This window comes from Sciurus vulgaris (assembly GCF_902686455.1).
Source record: "Sciurus vulgaris genome assembly, chromosome: 7".
Taxonomy (NCBI): domain Eukaryota; kingdom Metazoa; phylum Chordata; class Mammalia; order Rodentia; family Sciuridae; genus Sciurus; species Sciurus vulgaris.
Window position 1 is genome coordinate 148231255 of NC_136467.1, and position 25722 is coordinate 148256976.

At 44.5% G+C, this 25722-nt stretch overlaps 1 protein-coding gene and 1 long non-coding RNA gene across 8 annotated transcripts in view; one reads left to right on the plus strand and one right to left on the minus strand.

Annotated features, from left to right (window-relative positions):
• Positions 1–4594, minus strand: part of ATXN1 (ataxin 1) — a 383728-nt gene extending 379134 nt beyond the window's left edge. For 2 of the 4 annotated variants that reach the window (XM_079147068.1, XM_079147067.1), the window contains exon 1: positions 4407–4594. The gene's annotated coding sequence lies outside the window, so the exon portion shown is untranslated. Of the gene's footprint in view, positions 1–1878; positions 2803–3213; positions 3362–4406 lie in introns of those variants that run through there. The other 2 variants (XM_079147069.1, XM_079147070.1) reach the window with 2 other exon arrangements.
• Positions 3353–14090, plus strand: LOC306665489. Of its 4 annotated transcripts, none has more exons than XR_013765037.1 (5): positions 3353–3473; positions 5432–5535; positions 6285–6465; positions 13342–13482; positions 13574–14090. It is a non-coding gene; the product is annotated as an uncharacterized lncRNA (long non-coding RNA). The 4 variants fall into 4 exon arrangements; XR_013765039.1 differs by lacking the exon at positions 3353–3473 and adding an exon at positions 4679–4964; XR_013765038.1 differs by lacking the exon at positions 6285–6465.
• Positions 14091–25722: the final 11632 nt, after the last annotated feature.

Here is a 25722-nt window from a genome sequence, read left to right on the forward strand (position 1 = left end):
AATGGGAAACAAAGTGAGCCGAGTGTTAACAATGTGTTAGTCATCAGAAACTGTCATTCAAGGTATGTGCAGAAGCAAAATCCACTTGACATTTCAGAATGGAAAAAAAAAAAAAATAAGAGAGGCACCACATTACTCAGAAAAAAATGTGAGTCCTTGAACTCTATAATGACAACAGAAACAGGAGCCATTGAAATGTTTACTAATATTTTAATAATCTCTTAAAGCTGGCCTTTCCCAGGACTCCCAGACAACTAAGTAAGATATGTTGAAACTTATGGCCATCTTCAGACATTTACATATAACCTACCGGCTAAAGAATTTTTTTTTGATCTTTCTCTAAAAGGCAATTTAGAGGCCTGAAGCCTGGTCATAACATTTCTAACAAGATGCCACCTTCTGTTTACCAAACCCTCTTAAAACGAAATCTAGAGAGAAAAATATGGTCTTTCACAGGTTCTCAATCAAAAACAAACATTTCTCATATTCTTTAGCATGAATTTATTTGTTTACTAAAAACTACAAGTACACGTTTTATGGCAAGTAAAGCAATTTTCCACATGCTGTGCAACATAATCTAGGACCTCTGAGGCATTGTGTAACACTTAAACTCCTGTGCCTTATTTTATATCCTTGCTTCTCCTGTATTTACCTCCCAGAAATAACAGCTCATTTCAACTACAGCAGAGCTTCAGCTGACCAGGCCACAGTGAATTTACCAACCACGTAAACTTACTAACCGGTAGAAACTCATAAACCCCCTATAAGGAGAGTTGAGTAGCTCTCAGTCCTGGGAGAAGGGAGGGGGAATGATTTACCATGCTAGCTAGGCAGCCGTAAAACTGTAAACGGACCAGCAGGGTCAACACTAAATCATCACACTATTATTCTCAATTATTCTTTCTTTCAAATATCAGTGTTATTAAAATACCCCCCCTTATTTGGGCTGCCTAAGCAACACAGCTTCAGTAACTCATGCCACTTTTCTTCCTTTTTTTCCCAAAAGATTATTTTTCTTGGTTTAGCAGTCTTCAAAAGGGGGTGTCGTAATGCAAAGACTAGAATGCTACTCATTCAATTACATCCTAAAATAGAGTGCAAGTTGTTGATTGTGTAAAAGCACCGCACATTATCAGTCAACCGGCTGTAGGCTTTTATCATCTTTCTCTCAAATGAGAAAATAAGTATTTTAAATTACTATTAAGGATCACAGCCAACAGATCCAAATGAAGAATGAATACATTCATCATGCCTGCTGACTGTCAGTACCAGCATTTTTAATCTTGGCTATAAAATTTTAAGATGTAACAAGAGGGATATACTTATTCCAATAAGTTACTTCCCCCAAATAAATCCTTTGGAAAGCCAGCCATCACTACAGGCAATTTGGGATCCAAAGGACGGTTGCTCTTCACACCTGAAAGGGTTAAGTGCATGGAAGGCCCAAGGCACCAGACTGCAAAAGAAATGTTGCTTTAGTAAGCTCTGAAAGGTTTCTAACAAGTACCAAATACTTGTTGATCTGTTCACAATAAACACCAGCAGGATTGTCAGGCGCCTTTCACTGTCTGGGGAGATGCATTTACATACTGTACCCAGTAAGAACAGCTTGTTGATCTCCTTTATAAAAGTTGAGTAGCTAGAAGCCTCATTCAGTGTCTGCCATCCAAATGACTGAAAGAAGATGCAATTGAAATAGTGAAGTCTCTCATCTGGCTTGGGCAGCACAAATTCTGTGCATAAAACACTTGGAGTAGTTCAGGCAAACCCACCTGAATGGACGAGGAACACTGTCTGTTGCCATGGCAGCCTGATCTAATTACATGAGTGATCAGAGCTGGAGTAAGTGCAGGGAAAACCTACACCACTGACACCTACCTGCATGATGAGAAAGGCAGGCAGGAGGTTCAGGGGAGCCCTTCAACCTCTGCTTTATGTGGAAGGTGGCATTCAAGCCCATTTATCTGCAGAGCTGCTAAAATATTGACGGATGCATGCACAGTTAGAGGACAATCAGAGGAGATTAAATGCCACTGCATTAGCAGTAATGGTGCAATCCCTTTCCAAGAGTTTATGTGCTGGATTTTCTCTTCCTCCTCTCCCTTGGCTTCCCCAGGCATAAGCTTCATTCCAAAAAAAAAGAACCGAGCTCGAGTTTGAAACTACCTTTACCCCAAATAAACCAGAGGGTGGGCTTAACAGGGGCTTTGAAGAACTGCAAGTCCTTCCAGAAATCCAAACAGAAGTGGCTCCGCTAACATCGTTGAAAAAGTAACCCTCTATGCCTAAAAATAACCATCAAGTAACTACCCACTGCTGTGTGCAATATATAACGATGATGCTTAAATATTAAGAACAGCCTGCATTATAAAACACAAATGTCATTGAGATGTGACTACTAGATTGCCAAGGGAGAACTTATTTGCATACACACATTCCCATGCATGCACGACAGGATGTGCACGGAGAATGCCACTCTAAGGCATTAGTTTTTATTCTGTGGGTGTAATAGGGTCTTCTAATTTTGCTAATTGTATCCTGTGGATCTCATAGGGAAGCTATGAATCTCTTCGGGGACAGAACCAGTTTGGAGGAGTCCCTACTGCACAACATACGGTAAACAAAATAAAAATAGCTTGCCGTTCTTGTTAGCCACATCGCGCATTATATAACCGGCTTCCGACTGGCTTTTTTTTTTTTTTTTTTCCTCCGCCCTTACTACTCTTCAGTAATTTCCCAATCTTCCCAAGTATTTATATTACCCTCTTATCTGTAGGATTATATACCAAGAAAGCAAAACAAAACAGAGCAGCCACGGGATCGAACCGAACCCCCCCCCCCCGGTCTTAGAAACTGATTTTTGGTTTTGTTTTGTTGTTTTCGGCCAGTCTTGATCCCCACCCTACTTCCACCCCCCACTAAGGTTCTTGCTCAACCACCCTAGAAAACCTGAATCGTCTCATCGCTTCCAGTCAGCCCCCTACGTGGTCTGCAATAAAATGAAAGCACAAGCCACGGAGTTTAAGAAGGCGGCCTGAAGGCGGGGGGCGAAAGAGGAGGTCGGGGCGCTGCACCGTCCTAGTGGCACCGAGGGACCCCTCCTCGTCGCGATGGCCCTCGCCCCCCGCCCCGGCGCGCGCGCGCACACACACACGCGCGCACACACGCGCACTCACTCGCACACACTCACGCCGCGCTCAGACACCGCCTCACCTCTCGCTCCGCCCGTCCGGCCCGGGTCCCTGCCCCCTGCGGGACCGGCCTGCGCGCTCGGCTGGAACCACGTAGGAGGAGGCGGCGGCGGCGGCCGCCGCGGGAGTGGCGGAGTCTCCGGCCGGCCCGGAGTGAAGGAGCAGCGGGGCTCCGGGGCGCATCCCAGTCCCTGCAGCGCCTCCTCCTCCGCCGCCGCCTCCTCCTTCCCCTCCTCCTGGCTTCATTCACCCTTCCAGTCGCCGCGCAGCCGTTCACTCCCGGTGAGGGCAGCGCCTGCCGCGGCTCCTCTGCTCCTGCCTCGGGCGCTGGCGGAGGCGCCGGCCCGGGCTGGGGCGCTCGCGGGCTCCCAGCTCCGGGCGGCGGCGGCGGCTGCACATGATCAGGAAGCGGCCGCACCAACAGGGCGGCGGTGGCGGCGGCAGCCAGGGCCGCCACTGCCCCTCCTGCCGCTCTCGGGCACCCGCACACCCCTTCCCCCGCGCGGCCGCCCCACTGTGCCCCAAGCCTGGCACCGCTGAGCGCGAAGTCCCGGTCGGGTTGCCGGCTCAGTCCCCTCCCGGCCCGCAGCCGAAATCCCGGGGAGGCCGGCCTCGGCGCAGAGACCCCCGGCCCCGGGCGCCGAGGCCAGGTGACCCCCCGCGGGGAAGTCCGGCCCTCCCGGAGTCCCAGTGGCTCTCACCGCCCCCACCGGGGAGGGAGAACGCGCAAGGGGCAGCGCGACCCCCAGCCGCCGCCGCCTCCCCCTGCGCCACCGGGAGGGAGGAGGACATGGCTCTCCGCGCTCGCGGCCGGACCAGCAGCCGCCGGAGCGGGGCGCCGCCGCCGCTCTCCTGTCCGCGCCCCCCGCCCGGGCGCGCCCCCTCGCCCGACGGGCGCCCACCCGGGCCCTGGCAGTCCCCCTGCCGGCCGTCCCTGCTCCAGAGTGGGGCATCGGCCCGGGAGGCTGGAGCCGGGGACTGTTGTATGTACGTACACACACACACACACACACACACACACACACACACCACGACGGCTGCCTTCGCTCCTCTTCCAGCTGTTTTCCGTGCAGCCGATTGGGATTTGGGGTTTGTTTGCTGGTTGTTGCTTTTGCCCCTCTCGGGAGAGCGGGGTGGGGGTGATTTTAATCTAAATAAGGGGAGAGGGGGAGGGGTAGAGAAAGAATCAGAGGAGGAAAAAAAATAGGCACTTACTGTAAAGTGTAAATAGATCTGGGGTTGCGTGGGGAAGGGGGGACAGAGGGAGAGAAACAATGTCTTGCGGCTGCTGTGGCGCTGGCGGCTGCTCCGCGGGGCTTGTTTTGGATCCCCCTGCAGTGAAACAGGTCCTGCACGGCTCCGCCACTGTAGTAGAAATGATGTCTGCGGTATACTCCGCTCTCTCCTCCCCTCCCCCTCCCCGCCCGCCCTCCTCCCTCCGCCCGCCCGCCTCCCTCGCGCTCTCTCGCGCTCGCTCGCTCGCTCGCTCCAGTATGTAAATGTGTAATAGAAGCCAAATATGGAGCAGTTGGCTGCCGCCGCCGCAGCTCAAGGATCCGACTTCATGGGGGGGTGGGGGCACCCTCTGGCAGGCGGCCCGGCGAGCCGCACAGAGCACGGCGAGCGCACGGCGCGGCGGCCGGCCCGCGCCCTTAACCCTTCGCTGCGCGCGGCCCCGGGAGGCGGCCCCCGGGGAGGCCGGCGCCTCTTCCAGAGCCGCTGGGGAGCGGGGAGCGGGAGGGGAGACTCGGCCGGAGGAGACGCTCCTTCCAGGTTTGAGAAAGGGGCGGGGAGCTGGGGAGATGAGGTAATTGGAGCGGTGACCGGTCGGTGCTCAAGCGCCTCCCGGGTCCTTGCACCTAGTTGGAGGGGACCGAGCGATAGCGGGTGCGACTCGGGCAAGCTGGGGGACTCCCCCAGTGGGTGTCAGACTTCAGCTCCGAGCCAGCGAAATACCCCAGGGGGAGGGGCAGCCGGCTAATTCTAATCCCAACGCGCCCTTACTCCCCGGGCTCCCAGAAGCGTCTAAGCGGGCTTACTCTGATCATCAGCTGCAAGTTAACCCTCAAACCCGCGTGGCTTCGGCTTTTGGGAACCCAGACCTCGGGGCCGCGGCGATTGCGTTTGCATGCATGCAACTCGGGAAAGTTTTAAGGGTCCCCCCGATTGCACAGGCACCCTCACCTTTCCTGCCTGTGGAAGCTGGTGACCTCCCGGCCCTCCCTCCTTTCTTTCTGCAGGTCCGAAAGTCTGCTTTGGGCATTCAACTACTGGGCTCCAGCCGTGACGACCCGCGCACTCCTCTCGCAGCTAATTCGGGATCATTAATTTAATCGGAAGTGAGGTAACCGGTGTAGGAGATAGAGAAAGTAAACCGAGCATTAAATGGCAGTTCTCGAGAATCCACGCAGAAGAACTTCCTCTGGTCTCAGTTGCTAAATGAGGTTCTCAACTCCCCCACACCCACCCCCTATGTCAGTCCACCCGCCAGGTGTGAGCGGCAATCTTCTTTGGAATGCACCTTGCCAACAGGTGTGGCACCTGGAGAAAAAGAGGACACATCCCTACTAGGGTCGCTCAGTGTGGCGTTCTCTTTGCTGCAGAGAGTTCTGGAAGACCAGTAGGTGTCGGGGCAGCATTTGACCTCCTTCAGGTGCTTAGAACTAAGTGTCTAGAAACCTGATCCCTCCATTTCTCTCTGGAAGCCGCCACTATTGACTGTAAGCTGTATTTGAGAGACCTTTTGGCTGAGTCTGCTTATGACCTAACTGTTAGTCACCAACTGAAGCAGGATACAGAATCACTAAGAGAAATGTGTCAGCTTTTAAACAACTCTGTAGTGTTAGAGCCAAGGCACTAACAGAAATAAAAATAAGCATTCTAGCGAGGAAGGTGTAGAACCCCGGAAATATTACTTCTCACATTTTGGAACGCCATGCATATATACATGGCTACTTAAATAGAACTACTACTGTTTGCCTTCCCTCGTTTCTACAACTTTTTTTGTTGTTGTTTAAAAAAAAAAAAAAAATCAGTGATTGTTAGGTTTAAACCTCGGGTTGTGCTAAAATGACATTGTTGGTCTCATTACAGCCTCTAGTGGACGGTTAACATCAGTTTCCTGTAAAGGCTCTGCCTGGTTTTGTTTTCGTTGACTCGCCTTATCGAGGTGAAGGTTAATAGTTCAGAACAAAACCGGGTACTATACCCCGCCCCGCGTTGGGCTTTGCCACTTCTGAAAGGAACAGAAGCTTGCTGACTCAGCATGGAAGAGGTATATGGGTTGTGCTGCAGGTATTATTGCTGGCCTGAGAATAAACAGAGAGCTTCTGCTATTCATTTCAGTTTCAGACAGCTTTCATAAAAAAACTAAATTCATCTAAAATATTTTTATAACAGAAAATATTGGTTGCCATGTTTTTGGCTTCCCTGAGATGTTTTTATTCCAACTCATAATCTGCAAACTGTCCAATCCACCTCCACTCTATTTTTAGACATCTTACATTTAGAGAATTTTCAGGGGAATAAAAGCTAATATTGTAATTATTACATTGGCACATGCAGTTAATTTATGTTATTTTAACAACCTTAAACATATTAAAATGCATAATTCAGATTAGAGTTAGTCAATTAATTTAAATGTTCCCTCAAGGAAGCTAAATATGTATATTACCCAAACAGTAAAAAACAATTAATAAGAAATATGACATTTGCTTTCTTAGCCATTAAGATTAAAGCCATAAACTGTCACTAAAATCTATAACTATTTATTGCTGTGAGAAGAAAGATTATCTTACTATGTAGTAAGATTGTCCTTCTCAGAAACCTGACCTTAAGTACATATTAGGATAAGTCAGTCTTTGAAAGGAAAGGAAATTGGGGATGAGGCCTTCCTCCTAACCTGTGTCTGGATGGCTTAAACAACATGGGAAATAATTTTAATCCCTTTTCTATTTTGCTAGTATCTACTTTTGAAGGTTTAAAAGGGGCTGACAGGTATGTATTAGATCATATTATTTCATGTTCCATACTTAATTTCTGACAGGCTGTGCTCAGATTAGCAGCACTAGCACCAATTATCCGGGATTTTTTTTAAGACTTTGAGAATTGAGAGTCCAGGCCTATGGATTCAGAATCTACCTTTCAGCCTCCTGAGTGACTCCTAAATACATGATCATGTAGAAGAACGTTGGTCTATACTATAGGGCTCTGCCTAGATTATTTGGCCATAGATGCAGAACTTCTATTTTTTTTTTCCTTTTTTATTAATTAATTTTTTTAAATTAAGTTTTCCAGTAAAAAAAAAAAAAAAAAAAAAAAAAATCACATTAGCCAGACTTTTGCAGGCTCAGACTCAACCAACTGGAGATGAAAGATATTTGGGAAAAATAAAATTGTACCAAACAGATTAGGACTTTTTTTTTCCCTTGTCATTAATCTGTGAACAAGACAGTATAACAATTATTACACTGCATTTACATTGTATCCAGTATTATAAATAATCCAGAGAAGATCTGGAGTCTGCAGAAGGCATGCAAAGGTTGCATAAAAATACTATGTGGCTTTATATAAGGACTTGAATGTCTCAGAAATTCAATATCCCAGAGGGTCCTGGAACCCATCCTCCCAGTCAAGGGATAACTGTGTATGCTTTGGAGAAGTAGTACAGTATCTCAAAAGAGTCCTGATTCACGCACACATCCGCATCGTCATTGCCAAAAGAAACTCTGCTGAGTAGCATGCTGGGGTCTTGAACAGGAACATTTTTTTACAGCAGCAGAGGGAGCACAAGAGTTCTCAATGAAACCAGGGCCTTCCACATTGCTACAGATTTTAAATTGAAGTGTATGTTTTCATGGAAGGTAACCTGTTATGTAGTTCAAAACAAAGCAAAATAAAACAAACAAGCAAATACAAATAGCTTACCAGTTTATAACAACTAAATAATTGAACAGATTGTAATTAAATAAAGATATTAAGAGTTTTAGACTTGAATTCTTAAAAGGATCTCAAAAGTCATGTTTAGAAAAGATGCCTTAACTTTTCCCTAGTAAAATTAAAAAATAAGGCAACTCTAAGAAGAGTTTGAAAATGGAGTCAATCCGCGCAAGACTGCCTTAGGTAAATTAAAGAGGCATAAACATGGGGGTGAAAATTCGTGCACTTTCACAAACTTTAAGGCATTTGTTCTTAATGCTTGCAGTGGTAAGAATGTACATTTCAGTTGTACTTATTTAGCATTTTACACTTTTTACAACTCGTCCTTATTGCATCCTTAAAACTTGGTGAAGGTGCAAAAGACAAATGTTAAAATTCAGGCCTCAAAAAAATTATGGGCCCAGCTTCTTATTTTCTAACATGGAGTCACTGAATTGTTCTATAATAATTCCAAGGTATTTGCAAGTGAAAGAAATCACAGAGGCTAAAGATCCCCTAGCATGCTTTGTCTTCTTACGGTGACGGTGACGGCTGACGGCTGACAAAGCATGTTAGAGGATCTTTAGCCTCTAACATGCTTTCAAAGTCCCCATGTAGTGGATGTTTAATAAGTATTTCAAAGAGATTAAGAGTAGAAGCCCAGGCATGGTGGCACATGCCTGATATCCCAGCGGCTCAGGAGACTGAGGCAGGAGGATCACCAGTTCAAAGCCAGCCTCAGCAAAAGCAAGGTGCTAAAGCAACTCAGTGAGACCCTGTCTCTAAATAAAATACAAAATGGGGCTGGGGCTGGGGCTCAGTGGTTGAGTGCCCTTGAGTTCAATTCCTGGTACCAAAAAAAAAAAAAAAAGACTAGAAATGATGTCTTGAATTGCTTTTATTGAATTTGTCATTCCTTTATTATCAGCTACATATTGTGAATCAACAGTAGACCTGAGAGCACAACATTGAATAAGATGTCTTAATTTGCAAGAGGTACAAAGAAGAGAAAAAAAAAATCTCACCTTTTAAAAAAAAGGTCAATTTTTACCATGATGAAACACAAAAAGTCACAGTGGATTAATCTATTGCCTCTCAGGATCATATCAATCAGAATTCCAAATATGAGAATCGAACACTGGAGTCATCAAAAATTTGGGAGGCAAGAGGGCAATGGTATAACTCTTGAGCAAGCTATGACTTACAAGCTAATGCTAACTTTTCAAATTTGTAAGACAAAATGTGAATGTGAAGAAAAAATGTGCATGTTATCTGAATGCCTCCTCTATAAAAAAAAAAAATGTCAATTGAAGTGGTAAACATTTATTTATTTTTATCTTTTTAAAATTGTTAAAAAGAATTTCCTCCCACACTTAGGGAAGCCTTTGCCAAGTTTCTGCCTGGAGCAGTTTTGTTATGGCTGTATAATAAATCCCGGAAAGTTTGAATTTTTAGTGGAAAGACTGGCAGACCTTTCATGGTCCTATTAGGTATGTGTTGTTTAAAAACCTGAGCAAACCATAGTGTGCTTGCAAACATATACACTTTCCTTAGATTGCACTTCCAAATAGGCCTGAGGAGACCAGAAAAGTAAAACAAACTGAAAACAAAAGTGAAAACCACTCACACAATAGACTGAGCTCAGCGGCCACACCCAAGCTCAAGTCCCTGGCTCCGCACAATCCAGGCCCAATACTGTCCCAGGCATGTTTCTGAATCATCTTTCTTGATCCTTGACCAAACTGTAGAAGAAGGGCTTCCTGGTCACAAAAATGACATCACCAATAGTCAAGAGGGGAAAGAAAATCATTGCATTCCCACATCTGCCAACAGCTTATGATTTAACAGTACACACATACGACTATTTCAAATAACATTGTCTGCAATGTAGAACAGAAAAAAGTATTTCAATCTAGGTCTGCACTGTCCAATACAGCCCTTGAACACCAAATTGAGATGCACTATTTATATGAAATACACCTCAAATTTTAAAGACTTGGGGATACACACAGACACATACATATACATACACATCTCAATTTTTCTATTAAAATGAAAATATTCAGCATGTTAGGATTAGTAAAACATATTGCTAAAATTCATCTTACCTGTTTCTTTGTACTTTTATGAATGTGGCTTCTATAAAATTTAACACCATGCATATGGAATAATTGTGTGTTTTTTTTCTTTTTGCAGTGCTGGGGATCAAACCCAGACCCTCTCAGATTCTAGGCAAATAGTGTACCACTGAGCTACACTATGAGTCCCGATATGTATTTCTTATGTTTTTGTTGGTGCATTTTAATTATACATAATCACGAGATTCATTGTGGCATATTCATACATATACATAATTTGATCAATCTCATTACATAAGTACCTCCCTCTTCCTTCTCCCTCTCCTGAATCCCATTCTTCTACTCTACAGATCTCCCTTCTGTTATTATTTTTAATTAGTGCCTTATAATTAGATATAAAAGTGGGATTCATTGTGGTATATTCTTATGTAATTCTAATGAACAGCACTGGTATAGATAATGGGTTTGGGGAGACACAGGAATTAGTTCTAAATACACACAGTTGAAGACCTTAGAATCCTAGCATGGCTCTCTGCAATAATGCATAGATAACTTAGTTATTTTTCTACTTTCCTCTGCACCACTGCCCTGTGTAACAAGGGGCTTATCTCCCCTTCTAACAATCACTGAAAGTTCACTGTGAGTAAATGCACAGTCCATTGGTAGATCGGTATGGGCCTATAGAACAAAAATTTGTCAGGCTCATCTGTGGTTCAGTCTTTATGAGAGGGCTCAGGTACCTTGAACCCCTGGGAGGCAGATGGAAAATCTGTTTTAGGAAGCCCAAGCATTCTAGCATTATAGCTGGTTTGCCTGCTTGTGGCTAAATGGTTTGGGGCTGATACCTCCTAGTGACAGATGGCTTTGGACATTGATAATGAAAATTATATAATTTGCTGCTTAACTAGAAAATGCATACAGGCCATTAAAAGGAAATCTGTGTTTTTTTAAAATGTGTAATTTATTTAGTACAGTGGAATGCTTTGAAAGGAAATGAGTTGATTTTTCACCATTATTTATTTTGCAAGCAAAATCTAGATAAATTTTCATCAATGCATCTCTAACCAAGATTGAATATCAGGCAGTGGCCTATAAAATATCATAATTTATTACCTTAATCATCTAAATAATACAGTTTTTCATACATGAAAACAGACCACACTATAAGCTTCATAATGGGTGAATTGAACTTTGGTATTGGCCAGGAACATTTGGAATTCTATATAAAACATTTCATTAACAACTTTGGCATTTTGTTTCCTCAAAAGAAATACATTTCTTAAATTAAAATCAAAGCCAAAGCCACCATTGTTATGAACTTAAGGTAGTGGTGGTTGATGGACTGAAGAACCTCCGAGGGAGTCATGGGCAACAACCTACTACAGAAATAAACACTGAATCTTCATGCGAGGCGCAAAGCAACGTTCTTTGTGTTCTAACTTCATGACATGGAAATACAATGCTGTAAGCTCTCTTTGCTACTTTATTTTTCTTAAGCAAATATTAGCCAGGAGAAGCTGATCCAAATGAAGGTCAGAGTTTAAGAACATCATTTTATGAGGAATTTACTAAGTTTGCCCCAAAGAGGAAGAGTTGGAGAAAAATGCATGGGTAAACTTTGCTTTTGGACATGAATAACTACAGTTCACAAGGAAAGGGCCCATGGCAGGATTTCAGGGAGGAGCGACAGTCAGTCTGGTATTTGCAGAACCTTCCCATCAGGCCTCTACAAAGTTTAACTGCAGGGAGGCCTGGGAAGCTCTCACGGCTGAGGACCAATGATACTGATTTTGCTTTGCGTTTGCAGCACAGACATGAAACAATAGCTACTGGCACAGACGCCTTCTGCCAGAGCAGAATAATAGCACTCACACTTGAACTGTAAGTGACAAACGACCCCTTTTTAAGTACAAAATGAATGCACAGAATGGAAGACCCTGTCAGCTAGAATACCAGTAAATCAAGTAGAAGAAGACAAATCACTCACTCACACCACTCCAGCCAAATTTTTATTCTCCTAACTGTACTGTCACGGGACAGCTTTCCTTCTTGGTCAGATATTAAGAGAAATCAGTACGTTGTAATTGTAGCAAATACGCATGGCATTGATGTGTCTACTCTGACAGGCAATCAGATCAAGGGATCTGTTTCCCACCCCCACCCCTACTCTGGCTTAAAAGCTGGAGCTTAAATACCAATAGTAGGAACATGTGACCCCTTCACTCCCAGGGCTAGCTTTTCCTGCAGTCAATTTCATAACTGCATGGCTCCGCCTCCTGCTCAACACTTCCTTTCTCCTCCGCTACCCCCTCTCCCACCCCAGCAATGAATCACCATGCCTTTAAAGAGACTGAGATGACCCAGCCTGAACTCTGCTGGCATCCTGTAGGTTCTTATGCCAAAAAAAGGGAGCTGCTCTGTGACAGAAGCCTAGCCAGACCCTGGTGCAGGCTCAGAGGCCCCAGGCTTGCGTGCTTCTCTGGGCAGATGAGCAAGGAGTTAATTTTCCTAGATCATGGTGATGATTCAGAATTGCATATCTCAGTTCATGATCAGGTTTTTAAGAACCCAGTTTGGCCCTTTGTGCAGAAAGGAATATATCAGAGAAAAAAATGTTGGCAGATCTCCTTATGCAATCAGGGCAGAGGAATTTATACCACATTCAGCCCTTTGATTTCTCCAGAAGTGGCCGAGGGTGGGGTTTCCATATTTGTGCTTTGGCAAATGTGTCCAATAATTAACTCCTCCAGATATCCAGTCCTAGTTTGATTGTGTGCTTATTTGTGTACTTATTAAACCCAGACATTTTTGCCGCTTCATTTTCTAATACAGCATCTGAGCAGTGCAGATTCAGTAGACAGTGTGGGCCTTAAAGACTTGATGCCCTCCTTAAAGAGGTAAAGGGTATCCCACCCGGTAGTTTGCACGACCTTCTTTCTCTATATATGGAAAGCCCTGTCTTTCTTCTCCCCCTCACCCGGTCTTCACATGGAGATTTTATCCTCAGACTTTAGATCCGGCTCAAGCACCAACACTTCTGTAAAGTCTTTCTTGATGATCACAAGAGTCTGCGGTTCTGCCCAACGTGTGAGTCAGAGAAGTGCTATTTTCTTATTCTTTTTATTTATACAATATTTTTTTAAAACCTCTAACAGAAAAAACTCAGGGCCATAAGCACAGATGGAGAGAGTATCCTGAGTGAGTGTCTCTTATCTGAATACTTCCCGTTACTCCCAAACCCCTTCGACCTTGGCTTACAATGCCAGCGTGCGAGTTGAATGGAGTCTGCCAAGTAGGTACATTGAAGTCCTATCCCCGGTATTTGAGAGCGCGACATTATGTGGGAGTGAGGTTTTCTTTTTATTAAGAGAGGTCTTCTGTTTCCAGGTAGACCCTAAATCCTAAGAAGAGAAGACACCAAAACACAGGAGGCACCAGGCAGGTGGCCATGTGAAGTTCCTGGAGTCACGCTGCCAGCAGACACCCGAAGCTGAAGAGGCCGGAAGCCTTCTTCAGAACCTGGGCCCTTCAGAGAGAGAGTCTAACCCTGATGACACCTCCCTTTCAGACTTCTGACCTCCAGAACAGCCAGAAAGTCATTTCTTTTGCTTTAAGTCACCCTTTTGGTGGTCATTTGTAATAGCAGCCCTAGAAATTGAAAATGTTCTCCTAATAAGATCCATGATTAGAGATTTGCTGCAATTTTTCTTTCTTCTCTAATTACGTTTGTAGCCCTATCTCTTTGCCCTTTGGGTCCACCTAGGTGATCTGTTCTGAGTGTGTATCTGACCTCGCACCCAAGGCAATATCAAGAAACAAAAGGCCCATTGGAATAGGAGGGCTATCTGGAGAGTTCCAGAAACACCGTCTGGTTCTGGCCCCAGACACAAAGGCTACTGGAAGAGGTCTGAGAGAGCTCCAGTGTGTTTCTGCGCAGGCCGCAGACCAGGCCTCAGTGCAAAGGTCTTCCACGGGGCCTCTGCAGCTCCCTCTGCTGGGCGACGGGACACACAGCAGCTCTGCCCCTCAGAAACCCTGTGGCAGTGTGTGAGGTCAAGGTGAAGGGGCTAAAAAAAAAATGTATTAGCTGTTTGGCATCCAGCAAGTGCAACCAAGAAACTGGCTGCCTCTTAAAAAAAAAAGAAAAGAAAAAATATTGCTTTGAGCAGATCTCATGCAATCAGGGCACAGGAATTTAAACCACATTCAGCCCTTTGATTTCCCCAGATCTGGCTAAGGGAGGGTTTCCATATTTGCCCTCAAGAAAACACTGGTTTTGTCTGATTCCCATATTTCAAAAAACATCTGCAAGCTTGCTCGTCTCAGGAGGTCTCCCCAACAGGCAGAAGGAGGTCTTCCACTCAAGCCCAGAATCCCGACGGATCCCTTCTATCGAAGTCTCCATGAGATGCTCCTAACGGCTTTCATTTACGCATCTCAGTCAATGGCAACTCTGTCCTTCCAGTTGTTCAGGCCAAAACCCCTTGGAGACAGCACGACTCCTGCCTCTCAGACCCCACATCCAATCTGCCCAGCAATCCAGTTGGCTCTGTCTTTAAAGGACATCTGGGATCTGGCCATTTCTTACCACTGTCCTCTGCAGGGACAGTGAACTGAACTCTTAAACTGAACTCTTAAACTGTCTGCCGCCATCACCAGCCTACACCACATTCTAGTGTATGCATCAGGTGATGGACAGCCCTGCTTAGAACCTTCCCACTGTCTCCACGCCCAGTGGAACCAAAGCCCTTCCGTGGTCCTCAGGACCTTATGCAGGCAGCACACCCTAGAGCCTTGGGATCTCAAGGTGCCCCCGTACCTCCAGCTCTCTGTCCCCTTTGCTGGTGTTTACATAAGCCAGTTGCTCTCTCGCTTCAGGACCTGTCTCCTGACTGCTTCCTCTTCTAGGAATGCTTTTCCTGTAGATATTCACATGGTTCACTCCTCCACCATTTCCAGTCTTTCTTCTAAGCAATAAACCCCCAGTGAGGCCTGCTGTGACCACCTTACTTAAAATTGTATCCTCTGACTTTGCTGATCCACCTTGCCCGGCTCATTTATTCCAGAAATGTATTTCCTTGTAAAATTCTATGCCATTTACTGTTTTGTTGTTGTTTGTTTGGAAGTCAGGGATTTTTGTCAGTGTTAATCATCTAGAACAGTTCTTGGCACATGATAGACACTCACTAAATAGCCATTGACTATTAAATGAATCAACAAATGAATCAGTAATACTTTTCCAGGGCCTACTACATGCAAAGCCTGATCAGCCCACGGCACAACAATCATCTCACTAGAAGCTGATTCAAAGCAAACCCACCTTGTCTAAGCCTTGACACATATTCGATTCACTTGTTCTTTGACCTAATCATGTCGGATGTGACTCTTAAAGCTAAGAATGAGCTCAGTCTCACGCCAAGGCTCAAATTTATAAAAAGACCTTTTAAAAAGCAAAATTCAAAACCAGAATCCAAGACAATATATGAAGTTTACAGTAAGTTTTGAGAAAAAACAAAGTAGCACAACCTTTGTTTCTAATAAATTATAGTCTTTAAAAGCCACTACTCACCAAGCCCCGATTCTTGCCCTACACTGTGATATGAGGTTTGCAGCTGTGATTTTGCCACACTGCAGTGATATAACCCGGTGGTACAGGGTGGAAGCGGTCATGGTTCACGTCTCTTAGTGGATGACACTGAGGCTTGTGGTTTCAGGGAACTGCTCAGGATTCAGTCACCCAGGAGTAGTTTCAAGGCGAACTTTTCTACCTACACAGCCTAGAGGTTTTAACAAGCCATTACCTGAATGAACTAGGACGCGAACACCAAGGAACCATTTTTAGATTCTATCTCTGTATTTTAGGTTCCATCTTCAAGTGAATAATACATATATCTCAGAAATTAAAGAAGTTCTCACTGAGGATTAAATATTCCTCCAGATCGACCTAAGTGGTTTCCCAAATAACCAAACTCTGTTTCAGGTTGTGATCTTTAGCTATGCTAACTACATCCCAGACCTTTTTGTTTTCATTTTGAGACAGGGTCTAGATAAATTACTGAGGGTCTCCTTAAGATGCCAAGGTTGACCTTGAACTTGTGAGCCTCCTATTCTAGCCTCCTGAGCCCTTGGGAGTACAGGTTTATCACCTTACCTGGCTTCCTAAGACTCTTCCCTAGCAGAAATGTTGCCTCTTGTCTGGAACATCCCACTGTAGTAAGGACTAGCAGGTTATAAAGGGCCAGTGTGAATTCCCAAGCCTAATTTAAGGACTTAATTTCTTTTCATTAGCCTTGCTTTTCTCTCTTCATTCTTCTTGTCTCACCCCCAAGCTTCCCAAGTCATCTGGGACCAGAACCCAAATGTAAGGTCTGAAAGTCATCTGGTCACATCAAAGTCCAAAATGCTAGAAGCTTTTCACAAACTCCTCCATATATTTAAGGGAAATGATCCCAGGGCTGAAATAGCTCCAGAGTTCAACAGTTTGGGAAATTTGTAGGTGGGGGAGAAAAAAAAAAAAAAAAAAAAAAAAAGCAAGCCCTACATTCCCAGAGATGTGAAGAGAACCCAGCTCTCTGAAGTTGGAAGGAAGTGAGAAGACCCTATTTGTGGCTGCAGGAGAGGAAAAGAAAAGAGCCCCGCAAGGAAACTACCAACAGATGGTAAATACATTTTTAATTCTTCTGTCATACTGTGTGGACTTGGGCACATTTGTCCTGCTGTGTGAGGCTCCCGAAATAGCTAGCAATGGAATTGCAGAACAGCTCTGCTGCAATTTGAGATTGAGGAAACCATGCTAGCTGACAAAACAGGAAGGGTTCATAGTAGGATGGAGTGGATCTGCTCCCGGGCTGCAGCAGCTCCGTGTGGCAGCTGCTGGCATGCTCCGTGCAGGAAAATTCTTGCGTGTCAGGTGTCACTGGTGATGTTTTGAAACATACTAGTTGAACTTGCCCTCCAAGCTCCAGTTACAATTATTAAATGTTGACACTATCTCTATGATAACTCTAAAGGTCAAAGGGACTGAGGGCCATTTATTTAGGAGTCCCCAGCCCTCTGGGGATCATCACAAACGCAGGTGGCAGCCCAGAACCCTTCCCCGAGTCTTCCTCAGACTTTAAGTTTTGGTAGAATGCTCCTAGAGAACATTGTAGCAATTCCAGTGGCAGAAAAAGAAGCAAATATCATCATAGATTGCTCAGCAAGGAACTTACAGAAGTAGGGTGCACACATAACTAGTTAACTCTCCGTCTGATGGGTAGGTGACCAGAGACAGTTACCAGGAATAAGTTAGTGTCCTTATACCAGTGCCATCTCTCAGTGCATCAGCAAAAGGGGGAAAGCATTGATGATTTTCATCGGATGCAGAATATCCAAGTGACCGAGGCTACTTCATCACAGTTTAGAAGTGTGACTTTTTACAATCCTTTATTGTTAGAGCCAGAAGCATCCTTAGAAAATCTAGTTCAATTTATCTTTTTAGACAGGAATCTGGGCCAAAGAGTTGCAAGAAATTGGCAAAGATCAGCCAATTAGTTAGTGGCAAATTCAGTCCTGGAACCCAAGATGTCTCTCTGTCCTGTCTTTGCTCTTCTCCAGCACTCAGGGACAGTGAGCACTCCCTGTGGCCCAGACTCATGTGGAAGGCCACCCTGGTCATGGCAGCCCTCGTACCTGGGCTCACTCAACACGAGACGATGGAGTCTCTGGCTGGCCTGGGGCTGTCTGGGAAACTGACTGGTGTTCTTTACAGGTAAGGTAGCAAGTTAAACTGTATTTGTTAATGTTGGTCCTAAACGCCTATGAATTGTGTCTGGAATTTGCATAGGTACTACACTATTTGGCACAGTTGGGTCCTCTTTTCATGAAACAGCTGAAGATTGGTAGTTTGGAATTGAAAGGCACTGGCAGGAGAGAACCAAGATCTTGACACCATTTCTTCCCATCCAGAGCCTCCTGGTCTAAAAACGTCTTCTGGCCTCTTTTGGAAACAGGGGTAAGTGGGAGGAAAAGGCATTGGTGACTTCTTAGTAAAAGAAAGGATAACAAAAAATACTTCAACTCTGCTCCTTTGGATGGAAACTTGATTTCACACAAAGTTTCTACAAGATGAAATGTATTCTTGTTCAAAATGACTTTTACACATTGATAGCCCATTTTCCCAGTGGGTCCCCATGTATCTCATTAATAAAACTATTACTATTTTAAAACCGTTCTTCTCTCCTATTTTCTAGAAAGTTCATCAATAAGCTCCTTGATAGCTAGCTTAGCAATATGGTCTGCTAAATTTTGCAATTCTAGTCAGCATTGTGTCTTGTCATTTTTGTAAATGATGTCAGCAATATTTTCTTCTGTTTCTATAGTGGAAAAGAAAAGTTTACCTTTGTATTTATGCATGACATTCTTGGTTTTGAGAGTTGATTTGATCATTTTGAATGCTCTTGGTTAATGTATTGGCTATTGTCATGGTCTCATTGCAGATTTGGGGGAGGGGAAAGGGAGAATGTTCTTAAGTGAGTTATTTTCAGTCAAGCAGTAATGAAGGCACACTTTAGGTTATTTCATTCCTGTGATCCAAATTTGATTATCTAGCTAATATCACTGGGGACAATTGAAGCTTTAATAATTACAGCTCAAGTCCTTGAAAAAAAGAAAAAAGGAAGGAATTACGTTTGCCTCATATTCACACACAGTCCTTCAGAGTTACCATCTGAGAGCCTGCTTGGCTGCTTTAAAAAATCTAGCTTGCTATCAAGATTCCATTTTAAGGGTTCAAGTTCAGTTGACAGTTTGTTTGAAATGGAAACAAACATGAGATATAAACAGTTGTTTTGTGTAGAAGGGCTGAACATTGCTTATCTGGAAGAGCAAAAAGCCTAAGACTGAGTTTATCTTTCTTTTCAGAGGACAGTTCTAGGATTTTCTCTCCCACGAGGACCTGCCATGATTCTTGCTCATGGTGCCCGGTTTCATTCTGGGTCAACACAGCTGAAGTTGTCCCGGCTTCTAGCCAGGGACTCTCTCTGTGGCCAGATGCCAGTTGTACCCTTGGATTCCCCTGAGCTCAGAAACAGAAAAGCTTCCCAGTGAAGTGCTGCGATGGCTCTGCTTTACACACACGTGTGCCACCTGAGGGTGGGATATTGATTGGCACTTTAGGCAGACAAGGGGAGAGAGAGAGTGAATGCATTATCCCTGAGAGACAGGTCCACATGAAGCCTCCATAAGGCACGTCTGGGGCGGCCTGCGGATGCTGAGCACATGCACTCTTCACAGCCGCGCCACCTCTGCGCGGTGTCCATAAACCAGGTGGGAAGAGCTACGAGTGGTTGCACAGTTGGCTTCGTGCGCAGCACTGAACCGGGCGTTCCAGGGCTAAAAGGAGTGTTGAGTGGATCTGTTCCCTAGCGTCAATGTTTCCTCCTTGTGACAAGAAGGGAAACGGATAAATTATTGAACCCACAGCAGTGTGGACGAATCCCTCCCTGTTGGATCGCACAAAGGAGGCGGTGACACCATGCCGCTTTGTTGCATTTGCACGAAGTTCAAAACCATACCAAATGATCACGCTGCAAATGAGCCTAACGGTTTTCCATTGATGAGGAGAGAGAGAATTGTGATTGGAAGGTTTCTAGGGTGCTAGAAAGTTCTATCTTGACCTGGGTGGTGGCCGCAGAGTTGTTCACTGTGTGATAACACGTGATGCCTTCTACCTGTGGCGGGCACACTTTTCTGCAGGAATGATTCACTTCAATTAAAAAGTTTAAAAGTAATGTCCCTAAGGCAAGATAATTTATAAATATATATACATATATTTTATGAAATATATTATAAAAATAGTATTTTGCCTAATTAAAACCAATAGACATTTATTGTACAGAAAAATGGAAAAGTCAGAGAAGCGCAAGGGAAAAAAAAAATGATCTGAAATCCCCTAGCAGGGCCACGGACACTCACGCATTACGACTTGAGAGTATACTCCCATTGCTGGTGGTGATCAACAGCTTTACCTACTCAAGTTAAACATACATATGCACATCCAGTGGCCCAGATTTCCACCCCTGGGGATATCATCAATAGAAATATGTGCTGTGAGCACCCAAAGAACAGCACTCTGTTCATAATAGCTCCGATCAGAAAATAACAAAACATCCATCTAAAGTAGAATAAAGTGTCACACGTCCAAACCTTGGAATATCATACAGCAGTGCGCACGAATGAGCCACGGTATTCACAGTCGCGTGGAGACTCTTAGAAGCCTTATGGTCACAGATGGAAGGCAGGACAAAAAATCATGTGCTCCCACTAAAGTTTAAAAAGCAGGAAAAATAAAGCACTGATCCATACCTCCTCGAGTGGAAAAACTCCACAGGAAAGGTTGGCATTAAAGGGCAGAGTGATCTCCTGAGAGTAGTGTAGCTGTGCGTGGGAAGTAGTGCCTGGGTGCTTCTGGGAAGGCTCTCTCTCCTCTCTTGGTTATGTGAATGTTCACTTTATAAGACTGTGTTAAGTTGTGCTCTCTATGTCGCGCACCTCCCCCAAAATATATTTCACAACAAAAAGAATGTAAAAAAATCACTTGAAACCCATTAATCAGTGATTTATTTATATATATAATATATATATTTATATATGTATATGTTTATACATATATATATGTTTAGATGTTGAAAGACCTTTGTTTTATTCATTTTTTTATATGTGGTGCTGAGAATTGAACTCAGTGCCTCATGCATGCTAGGCAAGCGCTCCACCACTGAGCCACAACCCCAGCCCAGAGACAGTGATTTTAACACATCTGTGTATATATAACTGCCAAACCTCTCATGCCATGGACTTATTCTATGCTTTGTAGTCCTCTTTAATTTTTTAATTTTTTTGTTAATGATAAGAAGACTTCCTCTGTGGTTTTTTTTCCCTCCATTTCCATTTAATTTTAACTAAGAATAAATATCAAGCAAGCTTTATGCCTCTCTGGAAGCCTAAGCCACAGAGTGACTTTCAGGAAATTAGGTTGCTTTAGCCTAAGCTACATTGATTCATAAACCAATCTACAGGATTTTGCCATAGCTCATGGGAGACTTTTTCTTCTCTGTTAATAATGCTGCTGCTTCAAAAGAAAAAAAGAGAGAAAGAAAGAAAGAAAACTCTTTTCATCTCTTCAGAGTGCCCTCTTTCCACAAGGAAAGGCCAGACAGAGGGGGGAAAAGGTCCACAGGGAGTGGCCAAGGGGCTTGAGGCCAGGGAGAAGATCAGCCTAAAACTGATTGCCACCGTACCATGCAAAGCTCATGCCACGCCTGTCCCCACCGACACCAGGTAGCTGATTTTCACAATGATCCAAGGATTATTTTTTAAACCCCAAAGTAGTTCCATTCCTTTTTCTTGCCCCTTTGTTAGCAGCAGGGTGCTTCCCTTCAATCCCATGAGCAACCGAGGCTGCCTGGTGACCCCACAAGAGCTCCACGGCTTCCCCCAGCGCAGGACTGTCACCCTGTTCTGAGCCCGCCTGGCGTCCTTTCCACAAACGGGTGAGCCGTAAGCTCTGTGCAGGGAGGCCGGGTCTGTTTCCCGGTTGTCTTTCCGGCCCTGGTGCATGGGGGCACTCGACAGGCTTGGTGCAGGGGCCTGGAACTATTTGCCCGGCCCCTTGACCTGGAGGGCACAGTGGCTGAAGGTAGTCCTGTTGTTCCCCTGTGGCTTGGCACAAAATTAAATAATGCACAATGGCACTGTTTCAAATACTGGCTCATAACAGCACGTTGAATTGATATACTATCTGACATTTCATTAAGCAGTTTCACATATCTCATGTAATTCCAACAATACATCATCCGATATAATGGGAAGATGTTACTGTCACCATGACATGGCTTGAATATATCCCCCAAAGTTCATGTGCTGGCAACTTAGTCCCTAAATTCTTCTGTTGATGATATCTGGAGGCAATGCTTAGGAATATTTGATCAATAATTAGGACCAGGTGAGGTCATTGTGATAGGGTCTCCATCATTGTATTGGTGGCTTTATAAGAAAAGGAAGAGAAACCTGAGCTGCCAGGATTCCCCTGTCTCCCCATGTGACCCCCTCCACCATGTTATGATGCAGGTTTGTGAAGGTTTCCACCAGATGCTGTGCCTTGACCTTGGACATCTCAACCTTCAGAACCGCAAGAGGTACATTTCCTTAAAAATCACCCCATTTCAGTATTCTGTTGTGGTATTACAAAATGGACCACGACAGGTCATTTTGTAGATTGGACAACTGTTCAAGAAGGATTAAGTAACTGTTCCTACATGAGTTTTCAGTTAACACTGAAACCAGGAGCTGGTGACCTCTTAGATTCTGGAAAGGGAAATGAATAGAGTAAGCACTATATATGGACCTAATTTCAGGTACAAGGGACATTAAATAAATATGTGTCACCACACACACCTGTAATCCCAGGAGGCGGAGGCAGGAGGACCACAAATTCAAGGCCAGCCTCAGCGACTTAGTCAGGGTCTAAGCAATTTAGCAAGACGCTGTCTCAAAAAATAAAAAATGAAATAAAAAGAGCTGGGTTTGTAGCTCAGTAGTTAAGTGCCTCTGGGTTCAATCTCTGGTACAAATATGTGTGTGTGTGTGAGTCCATTATGATTTATCTTCGGATATTTCTTAACCACTGGAGTCTATCAGGAAGGATAGATAAAAAAAGTCACATGTTCTTTATATCCTTTATGAGGTAGTAATATAAATACCTTACTCTGAAGAAACTCTATCAAACAGAAAGCATTTTATTATGCACTGATGATATGGTTTGAAGCTATTCCCCCAAAATTCATGTCTTGAAGACTTCATTCCCAAACTCGTTTGTTCATGGTATTTGGAGATGGGATCTTTGGAAAGTGATTAGGGATAGATGAAGTCAGGAGGGGACGGTTTCTATGTTAGAACCAGTGGCTTCAAAAGAAGGGGGAGCTCACCCAGTACACTTGTTCTGTTTCTTCTGTCATGCTCTGATGCAGTGTGAGTCTCTCCCTAGATGCAGCACCATGCTTTTGGACTTCCCAGCCTCCAGAACCATGAGCTAAACAAACCTTTTTTCTTTGTCAGTTACTCAGTCTGTGGTATTCAGTGATAGCAACAGAAAACAGGCAAAGACAGCTGACAGTGGGGGAATGTTTTTGGCTTTTTCTCTCTTGCCCCTTCTATTCTCTGAATATGAGCTCTTCTCTTGGTGGTATTCCTGGCAGAAGAAATGCAGGAGGACAAAGGGGTTGGAGAAGGAGGAAGAAAAAGAAAAGAAGATGGTCAAATGTGACAATGATGAGTTTGGACGGATGGGATGGGGCAGAGAGCAATGGGGTGGGCCAAGCCAACCCAGCAAGTGGTGATTCTCTGAGTCAGCCCCTCCAGAAACCAGAAGCATCTGCTCCACTGGAGCTCCTGTTAGGAAATCAGCATCCTGACCTCAGCTCAGACCTCCCTCCCAGAATCTGCATTTCAACTAGACCTCAGGCACTTCCTAGGCCTGTTGCAGCAGGCCAGGCTCTTAGTGACCCCCCACCAGTCGGAGCCAGACTTGCTCAGTGTCATCAGCCTTGGCCCTATTAATAGAGGGAACTGGTTTGGTTGCCTAGAGACCCGGAAATCTGATTGCTCCAGATTGACTCCGAGTTTCAGGATTCTCTTAATGCTTTAACCAAAGCCTTGTGATTCCCAGGCTGCCTCAGTTTCTCTGCAGGGATTGGATCCTTGCCCTAGAGCCCAGCTCCCTTGGCTTGGATCCTGATTCTCTACCAAACTCTTGAGCTCCCCACTTTCCTTGGAAGGCAGGATGTGATTTCCTCCTCCTTCCTAGCTCCTGGCGAGGGACCTGCTGTGACTGGACTGACTGCTTGGAACCAGGCCTGATTTTGAGCGCCTTCCTGGACTTCTGCCAGAACTGTGCTCTGCTGGCGGACTGGACACATGCAGATATCCCAGCAGCCTGGATGGATTCGAGCAGGTCCTGCCCTTCTACCGCTGCTCACTGGTCTACCCCACTGCCTCAGGCCAGCTTCTGCAGACAGGTTTGTCCCTTTGTTCCCTTGCATACTGACTTCCTCCCCTGTTCCGCTAGCCTTAGTTGCTCTGGTCCCAGTTTCTTTGTACCCAAATGTCTCCTGCACGAGAGGCAGAGGCCAGCATAGACCAGGGGAAGCAGGCCACTCTCCCTTTGCTTTCTCAACTTAGTGATTCCAGGGCCTCTTTCTGTGTGACCTTGAAACAAAGACTGCTTGGAGCTCTTCAGGAAGAAGATATTCTAAAATCCTAGATGGCACAAACAGGCTGAATGGTTCTGCACAACTGCTGGTTGGATTCCTTTTTCCAAAGAAGAGAAAAAAATCTTTGTTGCCTGATTTATTTCACAATAATAGACCATTCCATGTAGAAGCTCAATAATTCCTCTGGTTACCACACAACAACTTCACTTAGACTGTTGGTATTTTACCTCCTGCCATGCTCAATTTTTGATACTTCATAAATTACTTGAAGCATGGCGCATCTGCTACTATATTTTGAGCCACACCAAATGTCATGAAGTTCAACCAGGTTGGCTTCCATGATGGAGGCCGATTTTTAAATGACTATTACTCCCCATAAATTAGTAATAAAGCACTCTTTAAGACAGATGTGTCATTTCTATTCCTAAGAACTATTCTTGTGATGATTCTGAAAAAGAAAAAACAGAGAGAAGGAAAACAGAAGCACGGCAGCACCCCCAGCAGCAAAGTACCAGTGTGGGTGTCGTTTCCATTATTTACATACATCACACTTTCTGCAAGAACCCAAATGTCTCACAAAAGAAAATACAACGACATTGCAATAAAGATGCGGTAACACGGTATGATATAAAGAAAACAATCACCCAAAGGAAAATTCAAATCTGGCATAAGTAGTTTAGAAAGAATGGCTCAATGTCCATTGACTCAATTTGCACGTACGGAGGTTTGCACAGGGTGGCGTGTGCCACATTCAGAAGAGAAGTACAGTCAGCCTCTGCATATGCCAGATCCTCATTCGTGGAAGCAACCAACTGCAGATAGAAAATATTCACAAAAAAAACAATTGCGTCTGTCCTGAACAGCACAGGCAGTGTTCGGTGTCATTATTCCTTAAATGACACAGTACAACAGCTATGTGCAGAGCATTTATGTTACATGAAGTATCACAAGTAACCGGAGATGATTTCAGGTGTTTGGGAGGATGTGCAGGGGTTACCTGCAAATATTACACCATTTCATTCAAGAGACTTGAGCATCTTTGGATCTGGGTATCAGAAGGGATCTTGGCATCAATTGCCTGCAGACACTGAGGAAGGACTGTAATATGCAAGATGAAGGTAAAAGATGGTAACGAAAATAAGTCTAAAATCTCTTGAATGGGAAACACATGCTATTTAATGAAGTCACTCTAATTTTTCAAGTTACATGATAATCTCATTGGATTAGTAGAGATGAATATGTATTATTCATATATATGTACATATAGGTATGTGCATGTGTGTATATGTG